The 23,445-nt window shown below is 38.8% G+C and overlaps 1 protein-coding gene and 1 long non-coding RNA gene across 2 annotated transcripts in view; one reads left to right on the top strand and one right to left on the bottom strand.

Annotated features, from left to right (window-relative positions):
* LOC110836714 (A disintegrin and metalloproteinase with thrombospondin motifs 7) overlaps positions 1 to 23,445 on the top strand; it is a 183,449-nt gene that overhangs the window by 86,623 nt on the left and 73,381 nt on the right. The window lies entirely within an intron of this gene.
* Positions 4,615 to 5,653, bottom strand: LOC110836737 (uncharacterized). Its single transcript, XR_002545437.2, has 2 exons — positions 5,442 to 5,653; positions 4,615 to 4,789 (listed from the first exon to the last, which is right to left on the bottom strand). It is a non-coding gene; the product is annotated as an uncharacterized LOC110836737 (long non-coding RNA).

Here is a 23,445-nt window from a genome sequence, read left to right as displayed (position 1 = left end):
ATTCTGTCAGAACTCCTGTCGTTTTTCAAATCTTAAGGTTATGGCATTGTAGAAGAGCCTTGTGTCATATAGCAGATCACAGATAATATAAATCTATTTCGTGTTGCTACTCTTAGATAAAGTAACAAGTTATGTCAGACCTGGCATGAAAGCAATTCCAGAAGTCTGCACATATCCAAGACAACAAGAGAGAGCATTCGTGCCGGGCACCGCCCAGGTAATATCAGCCGATGACACTTGTCACAAACGTGACAAGTTGTGTTCCAACTCCCCCCCCCCCAACACATTGCACGTGCTTAGGTCCGTAAATCCATATCAATGAGAAAGCCCTTCGCTCTGTCAGTCTGTGTCTCTTAGACCGTTCATGCTCGTTTCCGTAATCTTTTTCTGAAGATCCTGTAGTTGAATTTTTTTAAAAAGAAGTGAGGAATGCGATGAATTAACATGTTGACAACTCATAATACACTAAGATGTCTGTCTCCTGGGTTGTTGCGACGTTTAATCTCGTAGAAATTTACCAACTCTTCAGAGGTCCTTGCTACCTCCAACGCAGCCATCTTCGGACTCACCGCCGTGAGAACCTGAAAACCTTTTCAATAATACACTAAATCGAAAAGGAAGTATTAAGCACGCTGGCTTCTTACTGTACGAAAGGCGTGTCAATCTGACATCGTGCATCCTTTCTGTCCCAGCGGCGGTTTTCGTTATTCTGCTCTACAAAGATTTATCCTTCGCGTAACAATACAGTCCTCTGACACATCGGCGTGTCTCACGGTGACCGTCGTGGTAGCCAACGTGTTAAATATAACTCAGTATGAAGATTTCTGTTTTCTGGGTTGTTGCGCCGTGTAGTATGGTAGATGTTTACCAACATTTCGGAGATCATACTGCCTCCGTCATCAGGGCGATTGCATACCATACTACACGGCGCAACAACCCAGAAAACAGAAATCTTCTTACTCAACGCTGTGAAAACCTCAAATCTCACACATAACTCAGTAATTCAAGAAATTCTTTCTTTGGTACAACCTATTACATTGGCCAGAGATTGTAATCCTCATATTACAAAACAAGTCCAACTATTACTTGCTTTAAATTTTCTGTATCGGATTATTCGACTCTTTCGTCCTTACAAAGTGGGAACAGGAGACCGAAGCGAGTGGATAGGTGACACAGGGGATCTTCAGTCGTCGCTGGGCTGTGCGTAACTTTGCGTGTTCTTTCTGCCTTTGACGTTCCGATGTGATGAGAAACATCAGATATCAGACAGACGCGCAAGAGGGAACAGCCCTATATTTACTCGCCAGGCATCTTGCCAGGGGAAGGAAAAAACGCGGCAGTCTGAAGCTTCGTCGATATTACAGCTACCTTCATTTCCTGTACTCCAGTGGTATCATTATTGAGCTCTCCTTTTTGTTTAAAGTGCATTCAATGTGTGTGTTTCATCCCCAAAACTACATATTGAATGTGGTTATGAGAACTGTGAACCTGCAGCAAATGTATGAATTTGCATGGACAGTTAGAGCTAGGATGAGTTTCTTATAACCTCCACTGTCCACATGCAAGCCCCATCTAAAGTGGCACCTTTTAAGCTCGGAGACAAATCTCTGGTGACCCTGTCATGGCGGCATAAACAAATGTGCGCATAGGACGAAATGCATATGCATAAGCTTGTCTGGAGGCTTTAGCGACAGCAGAAATACTTTTACCAGACTATAAGTCGACAAGCTATAGTAAATTGTCACGAAGAATTTGTCATTACTTTCAAGCCCAAATAACGCATATTAGTGTAAAATTAATTTGTTGCAAGCAATAAAGAAGCCAGGTTTGAAAAGTTTGCGTAGTACAGCAGTGGCGTGGTTCGAAATATTTTTCGCCTTAAGAATTCAGTCAGGTTTGTTTGGCGATTATTACTGTTGACGAAGCACACCGCACTATGACACTGTAGCCTAACCCATATACACATCTGGTTTCAAAAGCCTGCCTACATAATCAGACTCTCACACTTGCCTCTGATGCATCTAATGGTACTTCTCAAAATTAAGTAAATCTGTCTGTGGTATGGAGTCCTTGAAAATTAAGTAATACGCTCAGATAGTCAAGAAATGTCACTCCTTTATGAAATACGAAGATTCTTTACCATGAAGATGTCTGTCTTTTGGGTGTAGTTCGGTAGAAGTTTACCGATGGTTCAGAGGTCCTTGCTGCCTCCATCATCTGGACCAGGGCGATCGGACTCATCGCCCTGAAAACCAAAAATCCTACGTTCATTGCCATTCCAGAAGTCCCTATCCTGAGCCAGATCAATTCAATCCACGCCCTCCGAAACTGTTTCCCTGCTATCCGCTTTAATACTACCATCTTCTCTACGCCTTGGTATTCTGAGGGTTTCTTTGTTTCAGGTTTTCGGCCAAAATCTTGTACGCACTTGAAAAACAAGCTTTATGCTGCTGGTCTATTCTTCTTTCATCCCATATTTCAAGTTCTTTCGCTTACGTCAGGCCCAGTTATAGGCCGACCAAACGCCCACCTTCGTCTCGTACTGACAGACAGAAACGACGTTTAATGAAATATTGCGTCAGGTTTGTTTAGGCCTGTGACATTTAACATGACCAAATTATACAATTTAAAGAACATGTTAATATCGCATAAACCATCTTCTAACAAAGAAATTTAAATCCTCAAATATCTAAATGCTTTGTCCTATTTTACTTATTAATGTTTAATGTAACGCATTGTTATACTTATTAAAAATATCATATGTTTATAATTATGTAACTAAACGTATAACTTTTAGTTTTAGATTATGAAAGATACAACACGTAAATAAATTTATCGAAATTAAAACAATTAATCAAAAATTTGTTATTTGTTTCAAGACCGTTCCTAGCCCCACGTTGTTTGGAATGTTCCCCTTTATATCTCCAGGAAATTATTCTCGTCTTGCTGCAGCCTAGATTAATATAAAACGCATTGCGGTTTATCTTTCACGGCTTCCAAATCTATTAGAGCTGCAGACATGTGGGAGGAAACTGACAAACTAGAGCCGCGATTCCATTGAATAATGCTCACCGCAAAGCTTAACCGCTAACTAATGGAATGTGCGCCCGATCGTGAAACTTTAAACCGCAGGGCTTTCGGTTCAAGGAACCTTCAGATCCTTCTCGGATTCAATTTCTAATAGAAAGGACACATTTAATGGATATAAAGATGGGGATAAAAGTAGTGAGATAAATAAACGTGAAAGGAGGAAACGAAGGAATATACATCATATTTTCGTAATGGAATGAATAAAGAATAAATAGAATCTAAGAAAGCAAGAACGCGAGAGAAATAGTTAACAACATAAACGAGGGAAAGCAGAAAATACGTAAGGATGAATGGAAAATGTTGCTGTAAGAACCAATGGTAGGCCTACGATGCTAACAACAATCATATGCTACCGTTACCCCGTGTAAATAGACTCAAACCTCCCTGTGACCCTCGAGTCTAGGACACCCTCGTTGCTCTGCCTCTGTTCATCGTACCAGCTGCTCAGAAGATCTGTCCATTTGTAAACACGGTATTTTCACGAGCAGAACGTGTGTTCATTTCCGAAGAAATACTAGCAACTCAGCTTCGTGAAAACAGGAAATGTTTTGCGTCTCCTGAAACGTCGTGGCCATCAGCTATGAAGCTGTTCTGTTACGTTGTTCCTAACAAATAAAAACAACTCGATTGTCTAGAAAATAAATCCCATATGATGACTCAACGCTGTGATGATAAACGCAACGGTCACCTCCGAAACATCGGTAAACTTCTACCAGACCACACGATTCTACAACCCAGAAGACGAGAGAACCTTAAATCTTGCTAAAATACAACGAGTTATTAAAAAAACCTGAAAAAATGAAAGCGTTAATTGCTGAATAAGTTATTATGTTAAAGGAAGACCAACCCTGAGACTCCACAAAAGGAAGTTATACCAGAACACGTGGCCTAGTTAAGGAGCATGTGTCCTTCGAGTATGTGACATCTGCAAAGCTTCAATCAATATCCTGTGGCGTTTTCTGAACCAGCTCCCGCAGTAAACATGTCAGAGGCTCTAAAAACAAGGACACGTGTTGCTCCTGCTAAGACAAGTAGAGTTTTTAAGCCCATCAACGAATGGGATTTACCATAAGAAGACTACATCCCAACCTAGAGTTGCAGATGGCGGCCGAAAGGGATATTCTGCCTCGTGACAGGAAACTGCAGAGTGGGACAGTCTGCAGGAAGACACCTTCATAAACATAGAACTGTAAAGGTTCACGCTACAAGACGACCAGAAATGTACAGCATGTCACAAATGTGCTGTTTCTTTATTTTATAACTTAAACTAATACTTTCGAATGTAAGAATTCTAATGCAAGCAACGGTACTATTTACTAAAAGGCACTAGACGGTATTAGAGATCAAAATGAACGACATGTATCACATCATTCAACGGTCCATCGCCGACTGCCAGGGTTTCAATTCTGAAAATAACCGCGGTTAGTAAAACCTAAGCGCTATGTGAAAAACACTTAATAGAAAACAATACAAATATAATATATAAAATAACAACAGAAGGTCTAGAGCAATGGCAGTCTGGGAGCTAGAGAACTGGTTTCTGATGTAACAGATCTGCCGCCAGCAAATGTATGTCTCTCGGGGTGGAATTAATCGATTTTTTCGTGTGTAAAAACATTTACAACGCAACCGGTGTTGACAAAACTGGATACAGATGGGAAGCCGTGGATACATCAAATCCGGTGTTGAGAAGGTTTCGCTGTAAACAGAAAATGTTAATCACGTAAACAGAAAGATAGATGAAATAATAACGAAAACCAGTTTTAACTACGTCAGCAAGGAAGAAGCTATTTTCGGCTTATAGTTTACTATCATAGCAGTGTTATTGCGGGAAATTGGACAAATGCTCACATTTCTTACTAATCTTTATTAGCCGAAAACTTATCGTAGGCCTGGCGCGTCGTTAAATATTATAGAACGATCATTAGTATCATCATCATCATCACCCACCTACCAACTCGACCTTAGAACAGTTATCGTTTGCGAACTTAGTTCCTATAATTTCCTTGTCGAAACAAATAATTTTGTCCCTTGAGCCGCTCTTTTGTCATGCTTAGTTTCCGAGATACAGAAACGATCTTTACCGTAACTCGAACACAGGACAGTCTTATCGGGGTCGTAGCAGTGTTCCTGTAATCTCCCCGTCGAAGACAACTGTTTCGGGTTTCCAACCTACAAGAACCGCCCTCGCACGTACTCAAACTCAGGATACTTTTCCGCAATTTCTACCTTCTTAAAATTTTTTACTGACCTCAATGAATAAGAATGTCAAGTCTGGTGCAAATCGATATATCTATTCTCGAGCTTAAATCGATCATACACATACACAAATTCAATTTACAAGAACAGACCTGGAGGAGGCGAGGTAGCTCGGCACTGCTCTGATCCTTTTGTAATCTGTCTGATTCGTTCATCACGCTTGAGGTTGAAGAGGATGTCAGTAGGTGCTGTATCAGCTGAGATGCTGTGGGCAATAGTCCACTTCAAGAGAATCATGACGCAGGTCACGTGGTTCAGGAAGCCACACGCTCTTTGGTGTTACTGGTGAAGTCTGCAATGCAGTTCGTCGATGGGCGTTCTTTAAATGCGAGAATAAAAATGGAAGTAAAGGAAAGATCGGTGACTGAAATGCTCATACACTAATACAAATATTTTTCTCCGACAATCTCTTATTTGCAGTCTCCTTAATGCTCCCAAAAATTATAATGAATGATTTGGTTACAGAAGCAGGATTTGCCCAGCAGACTCTACAGACATCAGTTCAGTAGGATGTATGTACGTTTTCTTATACCTCTTACTTCCTTCTAGATGTGAGCCCAGGTTTCCAGTATGTTCGGATAGTATCTTCTGGTATCCACCTCATAGGCGCTTTCTCATCGAAGCTGCAGAAACGCGACTGTTAGTTACACAATGTTTGTATATTCGCGTGTAACAATTCGAAAACCACAAAGTGGATTAAATTTGTTAACACATTCAAATTTTATTTAAAATTGGAACACGATAAGAATTAACATTTGAAGGGATGGATGCGAATTGTAACAACAGGGCTTAAAACTGATGTTGAAATTACTACTTTATTTGTTTGGGCTTTACAGTCGTGTTTGTTTTTCTAATTTTAAAAACCTTAAACCCTTAAAATTTACTAGTTTCGAAGGGTCGATCGCTTTGTGTTTAAATAAAAATGCCGTCATATACAATCTTCCTGCCCGAGATTCCTCAACTCTTAAAAAGGTTCAGAGCTCCTACCGTTGTGCTAAGAACAACGCTTACTTAACCTTTAAGGTAGGAGGGAAGTGATTCTCATTAGGAATTTTTTTATGACTTTATGACGCAATGCTGACGCAGAGCACCGGAGAAAGTGGTCCCATTTAAATATGATGCTGGATGACGTACATTGACGTAATGGGTCACTTATCTAAAAGAATGTATTCTTAACATGCACAGACCTACCTACATCAATATTCTAACCGGATACCGCTACCATGGTGGAAGTTAGAATTTTTGTGGTAGGCCTATATGATATTTTGTTAATAGCTTTTAACGAATAGTATAGAACGTTTCGACCGAATGGTTAGCACTCTTCTCCCTTTGTATGACGTTCTGGTTTCAAGTCTTTGCCCGAATTCTGGATATTCTGACTGAAGATTTTCCTTAGTCGCTCCAGACAAATTCAGGGATATGACCTTAAATTAGGCCATATCGGAATTTAGGGTTTTATCAAAACGAGGTAGTGACATGATAATACAAATATTAATAACGTATTATCTGAAGATCTCACAGCTACAAATGAATTCTTCTCGGGCTACCAGCCGTGTTAGGTGGCTGAAAGGTGAAAACGCCTTTCAACCACCTGACACGTCCGGTAGCCCGAGAATAATTTATTATGTTCACGTTTTTTGATAAGCATGAATTTTTTGACTGCACTAGGCTGGAATTTCCTGGACGGGAAGAAGGCAGAGATTCGAACCAAGGATTTTTCGGATAGGCAGCAGGAGTACTAACCACTGTATCGTGACTTCCGTTACCCATAACGCTGTCAAACGTGATACAATGTGGTGGTAGCTGTAACGATGTTTCCCCGCCTCGCGACCCACACCGGCTACCTCCTCTCCGCTCGCTAATCTTACTCCGCGCACCGACCGTCATCTGGCACCAACCGACTTGCCAGTGTTGTGATGGCGCGTCAGTGGATACAAGCTCGAAACGTAATTCGCCGCAGAATGCGCCAGCCGCCAATCGTCACGCTGTTCCACCAATCGCGGGAAGGAATTCAACCTTACGCGCACAAACTTGCATTGTGTCATACTTAGTCGATCAGTATGAGTCAAATTCGCAAATAACAAACAAAAAATTCATCGCCGACACGTAAATTAAACGTCTCGCGGGTTTATTTGCAGCTCAGCGCTCCCAATAAATTGAAATGAAGAAGGTGCTTACTGAAAACAGACCAGAGAGACAATAAAAGAACGGTCCGTATTACATGCGTACAGTAATTTGTGGGTAGGAGACACGCGGTGGCAAAAACAGTCATTAATACTTTTTACTATAATGAATTTCAAGCAATCAAATTTATTATTTTAGAAGGTTATACGACAATTTATAATTGACTAAAAACATAACTGAACTGTGATTAATAATAATTAATAAAAACATTAATAATACATTGCTAACTTGTATAAAGTAAAATAATAATGACGTTGAGTAGGAATTGACAGTGTTTTTGAAGTGCACTGAAGAAAGCTTCAAACGTTGTGACAGTGACTGCTTTTCGAGTTCAAAGAGCAATGCGTACCAAAGGAATGTACCTCACGTGGCTGAACCTGATTTTACTATCGGTGCTTGTCCACCACGTGGCGACTGAGTTGTCTCTGGAAGTGGAAGGCGTAAGAAGCAGTGCGATGACACACCAGGGTGAGTGACTGACCTGCACTTGTTTTGGTTCATTCTCTTATATCGCATTTGCCACGAGGCTTATAGAAACGACGCTGCATGCCAAAATCAGTGTGAATGGTAAAAGGAAAATTAGTAGATGATGCGGAGTCTGAAGTTTTTAATCTTTCGATACCGGTATTAAATGCGTAAAATAAATTTGAGAACAGTACTAGCAAATCAATATTATGTTCACGAAGAAGTCATGGAAAAATTAAGTTCTGGACATACTCGTTATCATTCAGTTTATAATCCTAGGATAGTGACGTAAATGAATCTGAAGATGATACGTACATTGAGAAGAATAATTAATAAATAATTACCGTATTCAGAGGAGCCCTCAAGCAGTCTTATATTCAGCCAGACGAATACAATTCACAACCCCAAAACCCTATTTCTCTAAGATTCATTTTAATATTATTCTTCATCTACACCTAGGCATTCTAAGTGATCTCACTCTTTCAGACTTTTCAGACAACATTTTATGCGCATTTCCCATCTCCCTCATGCGTGCTGCATGCACCGACCATCTCATTCTGTTTGATTTTATCATTCTGATAATATTTGGTGTCCAAGTACAAACTGTGGAACACCTCAACATGCACTTTCTTCCAGCCTCTGTCACTTTATCCTTCGTAAGTTCGAGTATTCTCCAAGCACTCTGTTCACAGACATCCTCAAACTTTGTTTTCCTTAAATGTGAAACACCGCGTTTCACACCCACAAAAACAAGAGGTAAATTTGCAGTTAGTTCTGAATATTATAATCGTTGCGTTTTTAGGTGGCATACAGAAAGATTCTGAATTTTGTGATCTGGTGTTATTTCCTCTTGAATGCGATTCTGACCTGTTAAGGTCGTTCCCACATTTAAACTTTGCTACGTTTTCAAAGGACTTATTAGCTAAATTCTACTAAATTTCTTAATAAAATCAAGCGTTCATTCATTCGATCCCTGGGCAGTGGTGATTTATGTATATATTTCACTTGTTTTTGTAACAGCCACATAATTACACTTTCAAAATTTATTCTTGTCAATTTACACTGTGTGGTCGTAAGTCTGAAATTTTGGTGTAGCCATCATGTTCATTGTTATAAACCGTTCATTAAAACAGCTTGTGGCAACTACTGACGCAGAATTTATTACAATACAAAGTCGGAACACATGTTTAAGAAGCCGGACCTTATATGGACTTCAGACTTCGACTTCACGAACCAAGTCCTTGGTGGGTTCCTTTATTTTGTATCAAGCGTTTCCAGCCAAGATTCTCATAGTCATGAATTTTGGTGGGTGGGGTTGGAGGGGGCAATGCATAGAAACTGTCGCCACCTACAAAGAAGGACCTTGAAATTCCGAAAGTAATCTCGCAGGACAACTAGCCTCTGCGAAAATTGAGAGATATCGGACACGCTTGATGTAAGAGAGAATGTAGATGTTCGAAATTTCGTGTTCCTTAGACAAAGGAAAATATTATATTTTATATGCTGTAAAAGAAAAGGTTTGCCTATTTATCAAAAAACACCCTAATTCTTACATTATTTTACAGTTGTGTCAGTAGGTTCTGTACGGATTTATGGGGGTTGAGTTCTGTACAGCAAAAAATTGAGTCCGCAATCGCTTCCTTTTCGAGTTACAGCCCGATGAAGCACTGCAGTGACCCGGATGACACCTACCATAACCGACGGATAGGTTGAGGAAGACCACTGAGTACAGAGCCCACGCTCACCTGATCTCGAATCCTGTGGGTTTCCACACATGGGGACACTTGTTCCTTCACCTGCTGTTAACGATGTAAGAACTCTTCAGCAGAGCACTGTGTACGGCAGCCACACTGTCCAAAACATCGGCCGCATTCTTGAACGCGTTCGGTAGTCAATCATGATAACGTGTCCAGGCATGAACTGAATGTCACGGAAGACGTTTTCAGCGCAGTCGACAGCTGGGAGCTTCCAGGGCTGTAACCCGAAAAAAAACTTTTTCAGACCCATATTTATACGGACTTTATACATTGTTTTGCTGCGTACATCCATTGTAGACAATTCTTCGTATACAGATTATTTTGCGTACTTATTATTATCAGCTTGCGGATCGTTTTCTAAGGGTCATGTAGTCTCGCGACCCATAATTGAAAGTTGCGACACAACGACAATATAAGGGCGATGATGGAGGCAGCAAGAACTTCTGAAACGTCGGTAAACCTCTACCATACTACACGGCGCAACAACCCAGAAGACAGCCATCTTCATAACGGGGTCTTAAGTTTCACTCTGTAGATCCTAGACATCGCATAAGTCTTGGTTCCTTTTTACTTGGCTTCAGAGGCTGCAGTCTTTTGATGACGGCGTAGCAGAATTGTTGGAGCGGATGATATGTACAGTTTCTTTACATCGCAGTACGGGTTTTGAATAGTGGAGCCAGTGTTCGCAGACGTACCACCTCCCATGTTCTGGTTTCTTCCTGGAATTCGAACAGAACAGCAAACGCACGCGACTTGTAGCCAGTCCACGTCTGCCTTCATTTCCATTCGACACTCCAAACCTTGTCTGTGGCGCCGCAAAGGGAAACTTACAATATGTATGGGGCAAGCATGATGACAAGAGGTTTCAGCCATATTCCTCTTTCTTCCTGATACGTTTAAGACAGCATTGTAATTATTTGCAATAGATTATCACTCTGCTGATCTCCATATATATTCCTTCGTATTTGTGAGATAAATCGCTTTTGAAAATGATTATTGAAAAACTCCGAAGTTCGTGCATCGTCAGTATGGCACCTTTAATACTGGCCGGCACAATGACCAAAGATGATCAGAATACGTGTATCCTTAATTTCACGGGGGAAGTTTCGCCACGTCTGTGTGCATTAATTTTGCAAAATTTATAATTTAGATATTTGACTTGCATGTACAGATATAATCACGATAAATGAATGAATTCTTTATTTTTGTTATTAGACTTATCTGAACGATTTATTTATATACTTATTTATTTATTTTTCCATCCTTATGCCGGCTTCTTATATGTATTTCTATGAAACTTGATCAAGAATTTGGTGTAAATATTTAATTTTCAAGGTAGAAACAACTTTAGGAAATAGAGCTTATTACGTTCTTGTATGATACGAGAAAGTGTTTTCCCTCCTATTATTAATCAGCTTTGGTTTATGTAGACCATCGTCATATTCTGTGGTTTTATTTACTGTTTTGTGTTTCCTGCGTCTGTGGGACGGAATATTGTATTTCATAATGCAGTTTTTACAGACTTTTGTGTTTATTATCCCGTCCTGCATAACCTTCATATTCACCAAACAACGCCCATTGCTTCAACCCTAAGTCGTGTTTGCAGACAGGGGCGGCGCTTTCATGTTAACTATGTTTGCCGGGCTAACACGGCTAACATGATTAATATGATCGCTCCGTTTCTGCATACAGCTGTGTCCGTATGACTCCAGTCTTGCGTGTTGGGAGGGATTACACTAAGTCCCTTCTGTTTTCACTTGTAGATCTTGCTCTGTTCCAGTTTATGATGTAAGTCATCAATGTATTTCGAACTGGCTACTTGGAGTGAGTGGGTTAACGAATCGGGATACGCAAATCATAGAGATGAGACTATCAGTTCGTCGTTAACAGATATTTTGCAAACCACTGATTTCCATTACGCGCGTACGCATAATCTCACCAAAAGTGTGAAATTGGTGGTGTAGCCTTCCAATACCAGATTTAACCTTAATCCATTAAGTAATTGCGTAATGAAACATACAGAATGACCGTCCCTTTATGCATCCATTTTGTTCTTTTCGTGAAAATAATGCATAACATTAATATTTAACTTTACTTAAACTGCTACTTGTGGTTGCTATTCTCACTTGTAATTTTTTCTAATTAACGAGAATTTTGTAATTATATGGGCTACGTACGCCCTGCAATATGTCTGGGATAATTTATATGTGAAGAATTTTCCCAATTACTTAGCTTGAATAATTGAATGCCATATATGGAATAAACGATATCATATTCAAAACTGTTTATTTTGATTTCGTACAAAGTTTTACACACAGTGAATAACTATTCGTTTTCCTCATAAGAGTCGATGGCAGATTCAGTAGACAAATGATACAGATATGTGTGTGAAGTAACTCTGAAACTCCGCTAACTAAAATGCAGTCCATTACAAAGAGTCTATCTGTGACGAGAAACTTAAAAATAGGGATTCATTTTCTTTATTAAGAAGAGTTTGAACCCCAGCCGAATTCAGACCATCAGTAATGAAAGCTTTAACTACAATGTGTAAACTTGAGACAAAAATAACCAAGAATAAATAAGCTGTTCTTCCGGCTACGCTGCAGTGACATCTGAGAAACGTATGAATCACTGCATTTTGAATCTTGTAACTATCAGAAAACAGACATGAGGGCTTAATTTTAAAAATTATCGAATTTATTTGTATCTGAAGAGTGCATTCAAGAGAATGGGAAATGAACTGATGTGAGGTGTGCTACTGAACGTTTTAATACAAGAAAATGAAGAATTTAAAGCTCTGTGAGCGTCAATTTCCCACGTCGTGGGCACGATAAAGTCTCGCTGGTATGCGTTCTTGAAAGAACAATTATCAAACTAGAGAAAGTAAATATTTCATCATGCTATATGGTACGTAAATTAACTTAAAGGCTTAGTAAAACAAAAAAGTCTCTTTCAAATATTTTTCTGTATAGTGTGTACAGTATTTGATGGCACACTAGGAAAGTAATTTATGACATACACATTGTTATTTATAGAGCGATTCTTTTGCAGTGTAGATTTGTATTTGCAATAAACGAATGTCAAGACCAATGAAAAGTAGATTTACAAAATTTCAAATAACGCGTCTGAAAAAAGCAATATCTAACAATCATGTGTAATCAGCAAAATGTCCACCTTCGTCTTTCGCTGTTATTGCCAACAAAAAAGGCATTTCAAGGTTGATGCATAGCTTCTTCCAGTTTACAGTTCACGAAGACATTCTCTACGCATGGTACCATTAACCTCAATATAAAATAATTAATAGCTCTCCATCAGTAATGAAGGAATCAACTCAGTTTTATTCAATGAGAGATGAATGTCGTTATTTGCTGATTTCACAGTTGAATTTACATTGGGATGCTGCATTAATTAATCAGTGTCTGTTATTTTATAGATTATTAAGGGCAATGAAAAATAAATTTCTGAAGTGACGAACTACAATAAATTTGAGCGTATGCAGACAGAAAATAAATTCCGTGAATACATTCTTATTATCTTCATGCGAAGTCAGTGTAACCGCCGTATTTATACAGCGATTGACGATAAATACGATATCAAGGGAGACGCTGGGGTATGGCGGTTGCAATTAACATCTCATGGATGTTTAACAGGAGTCGGTCAATCTGAAAACGCAGGAATCCACTCAGGGAATATTTACGGGCGGACCCTTAAATAAACGTCACATTCTTCGTGGTTTTTCTCAGTCCCTTCAGTCAAATGCCGTTATGATGCCTTAAAATAAAGGCCACGACCGCTTCCTTCCACATCCTTTCCAGACCACTATCATCCTCTTATTCGATGCTATAAAGTCATGCTACTAATAAAGCGTTGTTAAATAAACTATAAATTAATGAATAAAAAGACTTTAATTAAAATTATGCCTATGGTATATAGTTATCCCTACAAAATTCCTACTTCTTTCCCCAATTTCATTACACTCCGACGAATTTTCACGACGGTTAGGGGCGACGCAAGATGCTTAGGCTACATCACATATGTTCCTTGCTCCTCAGGTATTATCATATAAATTACATTGTAATATATTTAATTATCTTTGCAACACTGACGTCTTTGTCTGTGCTAAAATAACCTACTTTTCTATGACACAGAGAATGGCGCGGTTTTTAACGTGTTCTTCAATAGTAGTTGGAAGGTTTTATTCACGATTTCACTCATAATGTAAGCAAGTCAAGAGTGTGGAAGAAGAGACTCAAAGAGAATGTGAAATGGGTTTGTAAGCCAGATGTTATTGTTGTAAGAAGTGGCGGAATGAACTGTACTTCTTCAGCGAGATTGTAAGAAGACCTTGAAGGAATTTCAGAACGGAATTGCATTATGGAATGCTTAGTGATTTTTCTGAACTTAACCTACATTCATGACAAGAGATAGGAATCTCTTTTATTGTGTCTTTACTTGAAAATTCCTGGTAATTTGTGTTGCAGTCTTGTTCATAAAAAGGGCTGTACTTAAAGTCTAACACGATAATAAATTTGTTGTAAAGTAATATTTTTACGTTTATATATTTCCTTTTAATGCATTCTGCAAGAAGCTTTCGGTAAACTGCAAGTCGTATTAAATACAGGGAATTGTTTAGAAGACTATATCAAGAACATAAACATGAATTCTAATAAATTAAGTTACGTGTTGTTTTTGTTTTTTTCATAGCTCAGGCGGTTTTCCGCCGGCATCTTACCGCGGAGGCCCTAGTTCGCGCCAGGTCAGTCCTTGTGGGATTTATGGTCCAGAAAGTAGCTCTGGACAGGTTCTTTCCCGGTTAATACGATTCCATCTCTGCTCTGTATTCGCTCGTGTATCATCTGGCGGTGGTCATTGGTCCCGTTAGCCGTTGCTGTTTCAGAGAGACGTGGTTTCCTTTCAAAGAGGAGATGGGCTTAAGTTCAAAATCAACAAAATAGATCAATAGTTGTAAAATGTACACTAGGTTTCCTACAACCCCATGTTTATACGTTTTATGCATTCGTATTCCCAAAATACATGTTTTGTTAGCAGTAGTCATCTGCATAGTTCATAACAACTTAGTAGTTATTGGCATTGAACAAGTTGGTTTTTATTCTGGAGATCCCAACTTCGCATCTCGGCCAGGACACCAGCCATCTTGTCCTCCAGACAAAAGCCAAAATGCCGACTTCAAATATGCCACAACGTCTAGCTCGCCATTCCTTTAAGAGTTTATCGAACGCGATGATCCTGTTACATCATTCGTCGCTAAATACCCACTTCAGTTGATACAGGGATTAAGTAATCTGCTGCGCATCCATTGTTGATAGTTACTCAAGTGATAGAGAGATGGACTGTTTTATGGAACTCAAGGTTTATCCCCGCGTTCACAAAAAGCTGTCATTGGGCACAGTCGTAAGCCAGTTAAAGACATTCCCTTTTTCAGAACCTGCTTTTTCACGCGTGCTTCAAAATTTCCGCCCTCTCTACTCCTACTCCTACTCCTAGGGCTGCAAGCTGTGTAAACCATGTCATGAAGCACTGAAAGTGCTATTCAGTCCTTGGGTCCAATATTTTCTTTTTATTTATACTTTGTATAACGACGCTGTCAGTAATTCAGACTCTGTGGCGTCGAATGAATGGACGAGTGATGAAAGCGTGTGGAAAGGAGCGGCCATGGTCTGATTTAAAGTAAGATTCTGGAACTTGCCTGGAGTGGAGTAAAGCCACGAAAATCCCGTATCTTTGCTCCTCAAACTGGAAGACTAAGATTCATTTACGTATAAAGCAAATTACAGATTTGAGTATTTGACGTTTCGGTATTAAATCGTACACAAAGTTAATAGTTGGAGGATCTTGTGTGTTAAATTGCTATCAAAATTTCCAATTTCAATGTTTGGACTGTACTTTTGAAATCAAAAAACCATCGCGTTGTCCATGAGATTGAATGGCGATGGCGGATCAGTTGTTAACGCCTGATGTTAAATATGAATCTATAACAAGATGGCTGGAATCGAGAGCACGTGCGGAAGACCAAAGTCATTAACAAGATAATTAATCTTTCCACTTAACAAGAATCATGTTCGTGTATTAGTCTGAGAGTCATACAGCTTTGCAATTTATATTCAAGTAACAGGCCAGCCTGCTGGGGTTTTTCTCTTGCACAATTGTATCTGTTTGAACTTCTTTCTTTGGTCTGTTCATTTTATGACCCATTGCATTGCATGTTCATGGCAATGCAGAAAGAGCAGCCCCAGACAGATGAATACGCATGTTGGCCATTTAACCTACGAAAGATAGATCTAATGGTGGACCCAGATTCTGCGTTTTATTTGTTTACATTTCCACGTCACAACCTCAAACGTTGAAGTAATTTTACAGAGCGACGTCGTTTATTCTACGGCATGTAGACCTTCAGGCCATTTAGAAATTCATATTATCAATCCATCTGGAACTGATAAGAGGACAGTGAAAAATTCTAATTAATTATCAACAAGCATATGAAATTGTCTGGTGACCTAAACGATATTTATACACGCCAACAGCATGTCTTTCTGTTTGTATAATAGTTACATGAAACTCTTTTATGTATTTCTTATTGGAAATTAGTGTAGTAACACATAGAATGTTCTAGAAGACTGTTCTTCGAATTCGGAGAACCGCAATTCTGGAAGGGAAGTTATTTATTTCTGAATAGCTAACTAAGTAAACGGATTCCAAATTTTGTGCTTAAGAAAGACTCGAGTACAGAAGAACATTATGATACGTTGCGATCTGTTGTATTATAGAACATTACTGTTAATAATAGTACGGAATCACAAATAATATAAGAAATTAAACCGATTCACTTAGGAAGAACTGAAACCCACCTTCAAACTGTTCAGAAGTTCGTTTCTACTAAATTAGTTTTACGAAAAATATCAGCAATAACATAGACCGATGTGCTTAAGAATATTTACGTCAATTCCGCAGAAGAACATTTTTAAACTGTCTCTTTACGAAAAAATCCCTGTGAAACAAAATGTTCCAATCACAAGGACAATAGTCTGAGGACGACTTGCCCACGAATAAGAATATTTGGCACCGTGAAAATGGCGTGGGGCTTGTCTAACTCCATGAAACAAAAGCCCTTCTGGAAGAGTTGACACTCGCTCAGCTAGGCAAGAATATCCCCCGCGTGTTACGGAACCCGGAGATTCATAACCTTGTTTACAAGAGTCCACTAGTGCTCCTCATCCTTATGTAGCCACATGAAACCAATCCATATTCTCACTCTCTATTCATTTAAGATCTATTTTAATATTGTCCTCCAATATACGCCTAATATTTCCAAGTGATTCTTCAGTGTATCCTTCCTGACTAAAATTTTGAATAATTTTTCATTTTCCCTTGTATGCTATACACCCTGCCCATCTCATATTCCTTAATTTGATCACTCGAAAGAGTACAAATTATAAAGCACTTGATTATGTAATTGCATCCCATCCACCAGTTACTTCTATTTCAAAAATCCAGATATTTCCTTTAGAACCCTGTTTTCAAACACACCTCAACTATATTTCTCCTTTACAGCGATAGAATGTTGAAAACACTTTATTACATTTTAATTTTAAAGTGGCTTAGGGCAAATATTTATGTTCATAAACTTGTGAGACGGAACATCGAGCTGGCAGGATATGAAAGGACACGGAACGTTCTTACGTACGACGATATAGAACAAACGCTTCGATGTAAGCTCACTTCAAGCCGTGAACAAGATATCTCTCGGGAGGCAGAATAATGCAGTTTCACTGTCAAATCAAGATTTAATCTTATGCACGTTCTTCTATGCAGTGATATATGGAAACAGAGTTTATGTTTTAATAGTGAAACATACTTCATTACGTCACGACAAAGAAGAAAAGAAACTTCAGTCATGATAATTTGATATCGCTATTCGAAGTAGCTTTAAGGTGCTGATCGCATCGTGAGGAAGTGAGAAACAGCTTAAACACTACAAAAAATATCTGGTTGCATAAAAAACTGGAAGTTGTTCTTGAGACAACAGATGGAGGCAACGCGAGAAGAGAGCAAACTACGAATTTCATAATTGTGTCAGATGAAAGCGTGCTGAGGAAAACTTTGGAATGTGTAAGGATACGAATTTAACTTCTGAACCCCAGAACGAGTGACTTCTATTACGAGTGTTAGTAAATCGAAATATTTGTAAAGAATAGTCGAAATTGTGTTAACTACCCTGAAAATCCGAGTGTTTAAAATTTAGTAATTCGGTAATTAGGCAGCCATATGGAGTATACTCGTAGACCTATAAAACTACGTCGAGGCTACTTTAAAAATAATGTGTTTGCATTTATTATATGTGTACGATTTTGAACTCTCACACTTACCAGTCCATCACAATCTTCACAGCTCTTCTCTGCACTCTTAAATATCAATTTCAGCAATTAATAAATTCTGTAAACACAAGCGTGAGATGGTATAATGTAAAACGATGAAGTTGTCATTATGTAACTTGCATATGTATTCTTTTGGCTTTCATCCATTGTCTAAGTGTTTGAATTAAAACCACAAAGTTTCGAGGGTTTATTCTACTTCTGTCTTCAGAAGCGAGAACATTCCCCTACTCTTTTGGGTTTTCTGGTCTCAGCCATGGACCATTGTCTATTACCATCTCGCGTAGGTGTTTAAGAGAATAGAAGTAAAGCTTCATGGTTTCCATACCTGGGAAAGAATAGCTAAGTTGTCAGATTCACACTCCGGCCTGTTTATCTCCGTAAGAAGCCACGTTACTCATTGGTTATGAGGTCTGTCGTCCAGGTCACAGTCACTTCCCCTATTAACTGATACATTCAGGTCTTTTAAACATAAAGGAAGGATAACCAACAAATATAAGCAAAATATGTTTCAAGAAACAGTTTTACAATCCTGATGAGTGAATCAGTTTGTTGGTGGGTAGATTTTATTGTGAACTGAAATATTCCCGACACGCTGCTGTGTTCGAATATGAATGTAGCACGGAGGGAACTATAAACATACAAAATTGAGTATTATAAATATTCTGTGCCGCGTAATGAAAACATTATCTTTCCAGGCGTCACCTCCCATTTGTTGATTATGTAATTGGATGACGCCTACTGTGTACGCAGAGTGTAATAAACTTCTATATTTTAATCTCTTAATCTTCAAACAGTTCTTTGGACATCGTGTCGTGACTGAATAAGCTCTCATTTACATGCAGATGTCCATGAAGATTGTGACAGTGATATGTTAGTAGCATGAACATGCAATGAGGAGCATTGATATGAACGCAAGTTACAATCTTCGATTGCTCTCCTGAAACCGACAGACATCTGACGTCTTAGTATAATGAAATTAAAATTCAATTACTTCGAAGACGATGAACATATCCAACAACTCTGTAAACAAATTAATGTAGTGATTTGTACAGCCTTGTATTTATCTTAATTAGAGCCATACTTTAGCCAACTTACATTCACCCATACGTTCATCATATTAACGCTGATGATTTTACGCCGTCTAGAAAACGTATAAATATTTTCTAATTTATAATACTTATGTCCGTAATGATGTAGGCTGCTTACCTGGAAGCTGAATCGACATGTTACTTTAACCCTTTGCGGTCTCTGTCGGACTGAGTCCGACATTTAAATATCCGAGTTGCGGTCCGATGTCGGACTGAGTCCACCACGTATTTTACGAATTTTTTACGTGATCTGGAGTCAAACTGAGGCTGGCAAACAATGTAAGTATATCATTCAAGCCTTCGTCTTTGTACTAATTCTATCCTGGTTTTCCTGGTAACACTTTAAATAGTGAAAGGGGGCAGGACATAAAATTCATTTTATTCTGACACGTGTCGAAGTAAGCGAGGATTCCACACCAAATGTTTTGCCATACATTATATAGTGAAGTAATATCATCGTGTGTGTAGCTGTCATATTTACTTAGAATAGAAGTATTTTATATCTGATAAAGTTATAAAACAAATATCCGATCTTCCTAATTGGAAATTATATTTTTTTAATTATTTTCGGCGCCTAGAGCAATCTACCACCGACATGTGCATATTATTTCGTTTTCTTATCAAGCATTCTTTATGTGTAATGACTTCATCGTTTGCACTTCACATTTTGTTTCACTTACCTGGTGTTGACCTTTCGAAAACAATTAGGGCGAAAGGAAGCACAGCTCTGAGAATATGAAATACAATGCTTATGCATCGTATATCTGCATGTAATAAGAGATGTTTAGACGTCGCCAAAGTCATATCTACATACTTGGACTTGCATCCCCCTCTACCGAACCACAGGCAGCGCCACTTATTACACATCTCACTAATGACAGTGGTACAGTCCGTGAAAAATATTTTACTCGGTCAGCATTCAAACAAGAGGAACTGTGATCCTCTCAGAACATATTTTCACCATATTTAGCAAAGTGTCTTCCGTTCATAATAGTAGTTGAATGTATACAGCTTAATTACATTTAAATAGACCAGCAGAGAGCGGTAGTGGTATTTAAAAGGGACCGCAAAGGGTTAACCCTTTGAAGCCGAAGCTCACCTAAATATTATTTAAGTATTGCCAGTCAGTACCTCAGAGAAAAAACAATTCTTTGCCATTACGAAGTTCACCTCACAAGTTCATGTGTGCACCATGTTGTTATTACGTTGTAGGATTTGAGGTTTTCACCAGACTACTCAGAAGACAGCCATCTTGTTATTACCTACTGCTGGACATAAAAAATTAATATGTTGGAATTGTCTACATTAGCATAACGTCAGAAACCGTTATTTGTTTACAATTTTCGGATGGGACACACACAGACACCCATAGTACATACAATTTATACTTATCCATCGTAGCCTCATGTACAATATTAAGAAATATTTCGTAATGTAACGTCTTGCTTAGCCTAATTTCTACTCCTAAATCAAAATAATTCCTGTACACTTTGTCTTCAAACAGTCCTAATTAATATTTTCCCTTGAAAACAAATATAGCGCCATTTCATTGATAAACTTTCTGACAAATAACAGAAAATTTGACACTAGACCTGCTCTGTGTTGCTTAATTATGTCTTAGTCGATTTTGAAGTTTTCTGACGAGGGTGCATTACAGTGCATTGAAGTGTGTTTTGTTTTACTTTGTTCGTTGTCTAATTATTATAAGATTACGTTTCGGAAGTTAGACTCTACTTCTGGGATCGGATGAAATGAATAGAAAATCGTACGTACTATTGGCCTCTGGCTGAGCTGTTTTGAGACTAATTTAGCCAGGGGATCAAGCACATACATTTCTTGTCTATTTCTATCTGAGGATGGAAGGAGAATCCAGCTTCAGAAACGTTGGAATTATATAGTATTCAGACGATGGACAAAATGCCCGACCGTCTTATTCTCCTTGATTTCATCATCCCAATAATATCTTGTGAGGAGAATAAATCATCTACCCCACTTAAAGTGTAATCTTTCCGAGCTTCCTGTCTCTTCTTCCCTCTTAGGTTAAAATATTCTCCTTTGTTCTCACGTATCCTCAATCTGTGTTCCTCCCTTAAAGTGATAGGCTAAGTTTCACTCCCTTACCAAGAAAAATTACAGTTTCACGTTTTTAAATAGCAGACGAGAAGACGAACGAGTGAACGAAATAGTAATTTTGACTACTTCGAGAACTACATACTCTCAGCATTTAAGCTTTAAACTTTTAGAAAATCTGTACAGTTGATGTAAAATATGCATAGTAATTTCTATCCTGAGCCATTTTCAGACATGCAAACGAGAGACGTAACACCAACCATTTTGGTCGCTTATTGCCGCTGGTCGTGTGAAAGAACTTTGAGGAAAAGTGGGTGGAGGCCGTACATCTTTGTTTCTTTGAGTACTCTCCTTTTTCTAAACATCTAAGATTACTGTTATAAGCTTTGTTAGATCTACATCTTGCCGCTGGATAAGGCTTGTTAGTTTTCCTTATTTGAAGATACTGCCTCTGAATGAGAAAGGAAATCAACAAAACTCAATGGGAGCCCAAAAATGTACATTCTAGTAGCAATTTAAAAGGGAGGTCCTGTTAATAGTTGTGCCTTGAAGCTGTAATACTTTCCACGGCAAACTCCATTCTTAGAAAACACGACCAACGTTTGTGTCGAACCCAGTGGTGTGTGTGGGATGCCTTGGCAACATACCCATTAAAATGCTCCCAGACCAGATGGCCTCGTAATTGCATGGCCAGTCCTGTTCAATGGAGAGGAACAGCAGGTGAACCACTGTCGCCAGTGACAAATACGCCGTTAGACCAGTCCCTGTGCGTTTAGTATTCACTTCTGAGGTGCTCATTAGCAAACTGAACGCTGTGTCACCCGCGTAGGTGATTACGCCTTTGCTCATCTCAGGCGACGTGTTTGTTTCTGTTTGATACAAAGAACATGTACATAGGCACCTGAATTGAGGTATTCTGTGTTGTGACGACTTCCGATACGCTAGTGCCACCAGTGTCATGACCCAGCAGACCGCAGTCCTTAAAACCCAAAGCCTGTTATACCGTGGTGAACAGTAATACAATCTTTGAAACTCACATTGAAAGAACAACGTTTATAAAACTTCATTATAAAATTAAATTAATGTGAAAACATCTTCACGGCGGCTGAAGCCAGATTCCTGTCAAACGCACCAACACAAAAGCGACCGCATGAACAGGCTCGACTCCCGTCAAACGCAGACCTCGCCAGACTCCATCATAGGTGCCACCATAGCGTCGCTTGCATAACTTGATATTAGAGTCGCCATAGTCAGAAATTAATTTCACGTGTTTTCGCGTCACACGAACGGCGAATGGCTCTTATATTAGGAGTAAATAGATTATGTTGGGCGTTATCCACTGTATGACTTGCATTTAACATACTTGACGTTTGGAGATTTGGCTTTGCTCCCGTCTCCAGGCGACTGGTTGTCGTTGTGCTGACACACACACACACACACACACACACACATATATATATATATATATATATATATTTTTTTTATTTTTTTTTTAGCGAAAGTCTACTAGCGTAGTATTTAAATTGTCCCAGGTTTGTTTTCAACCATTACATTTGACGGTTTATTACTACGTGTGTGTTGTCCATGACTGACCATATTGTCTGTAATTATACTAGACGGCAGAATGTTCTTTTTACGAGTGCTGCTAATATTAGGCAGCTTTTATATGCGGTCTGAAATAGTTGACAAATACGTTTAAATAATGATATTGATAATATATTTTTAATGTTCTCGTTGAGAATGGTAGGAAAGAATGTGGGACAATGAGGGAAGTGGATAACGGTATGAAACGGGTAAAATAAGAAGGTAGAGGTTTAATATATTTCGTTTCGTGACGTGCACTTTCTTTACGGAACTTACTAAGGTTAGCTATATATCAGAGAAGGGTTTTGAGTTCACGGAATGAATTCCAGTGTTAAAGGATTGTCCATGAAATCCGTGCTTTTTGTGAACAGCATTTGAAACTGCATTAATATGTAATCTCTAAGGTTTTGTCTTTCATTCTCCTCAGCACTTTCACTATAAATAGTTATCTTGCTCAAATATACCCCCATCTCAATACAATGTTTTATTTGTAGTTCACTGCATATTGAGTGCCGTTACCATTGGTTTTCCAGGCACTGCGCAGGTACGTGTGGG

Source organism: Zootermopsis nevadensis, unplaced genomic scaffold (assembly GCF_977971745.1).
Source record: "Zootermopsis nevadensis isolate Lab colony 2312 unplaced genomic scaffold, Znev_1.0 Znev_ptg000061l, whole genome shotgun sequence".
In the NCBI taxonomy this organism is placed as follows: Eukaryota; Metazoa; Arthropoda; class Insecta; order Blattodea; family Termopsidae; genus Zootermopsis; species Zootermopsis nevadensis.
Note: the sequence above shows the minus strand (reverse complement) of the source record. Positions and strands in the feature narration are given on the sequence as shown.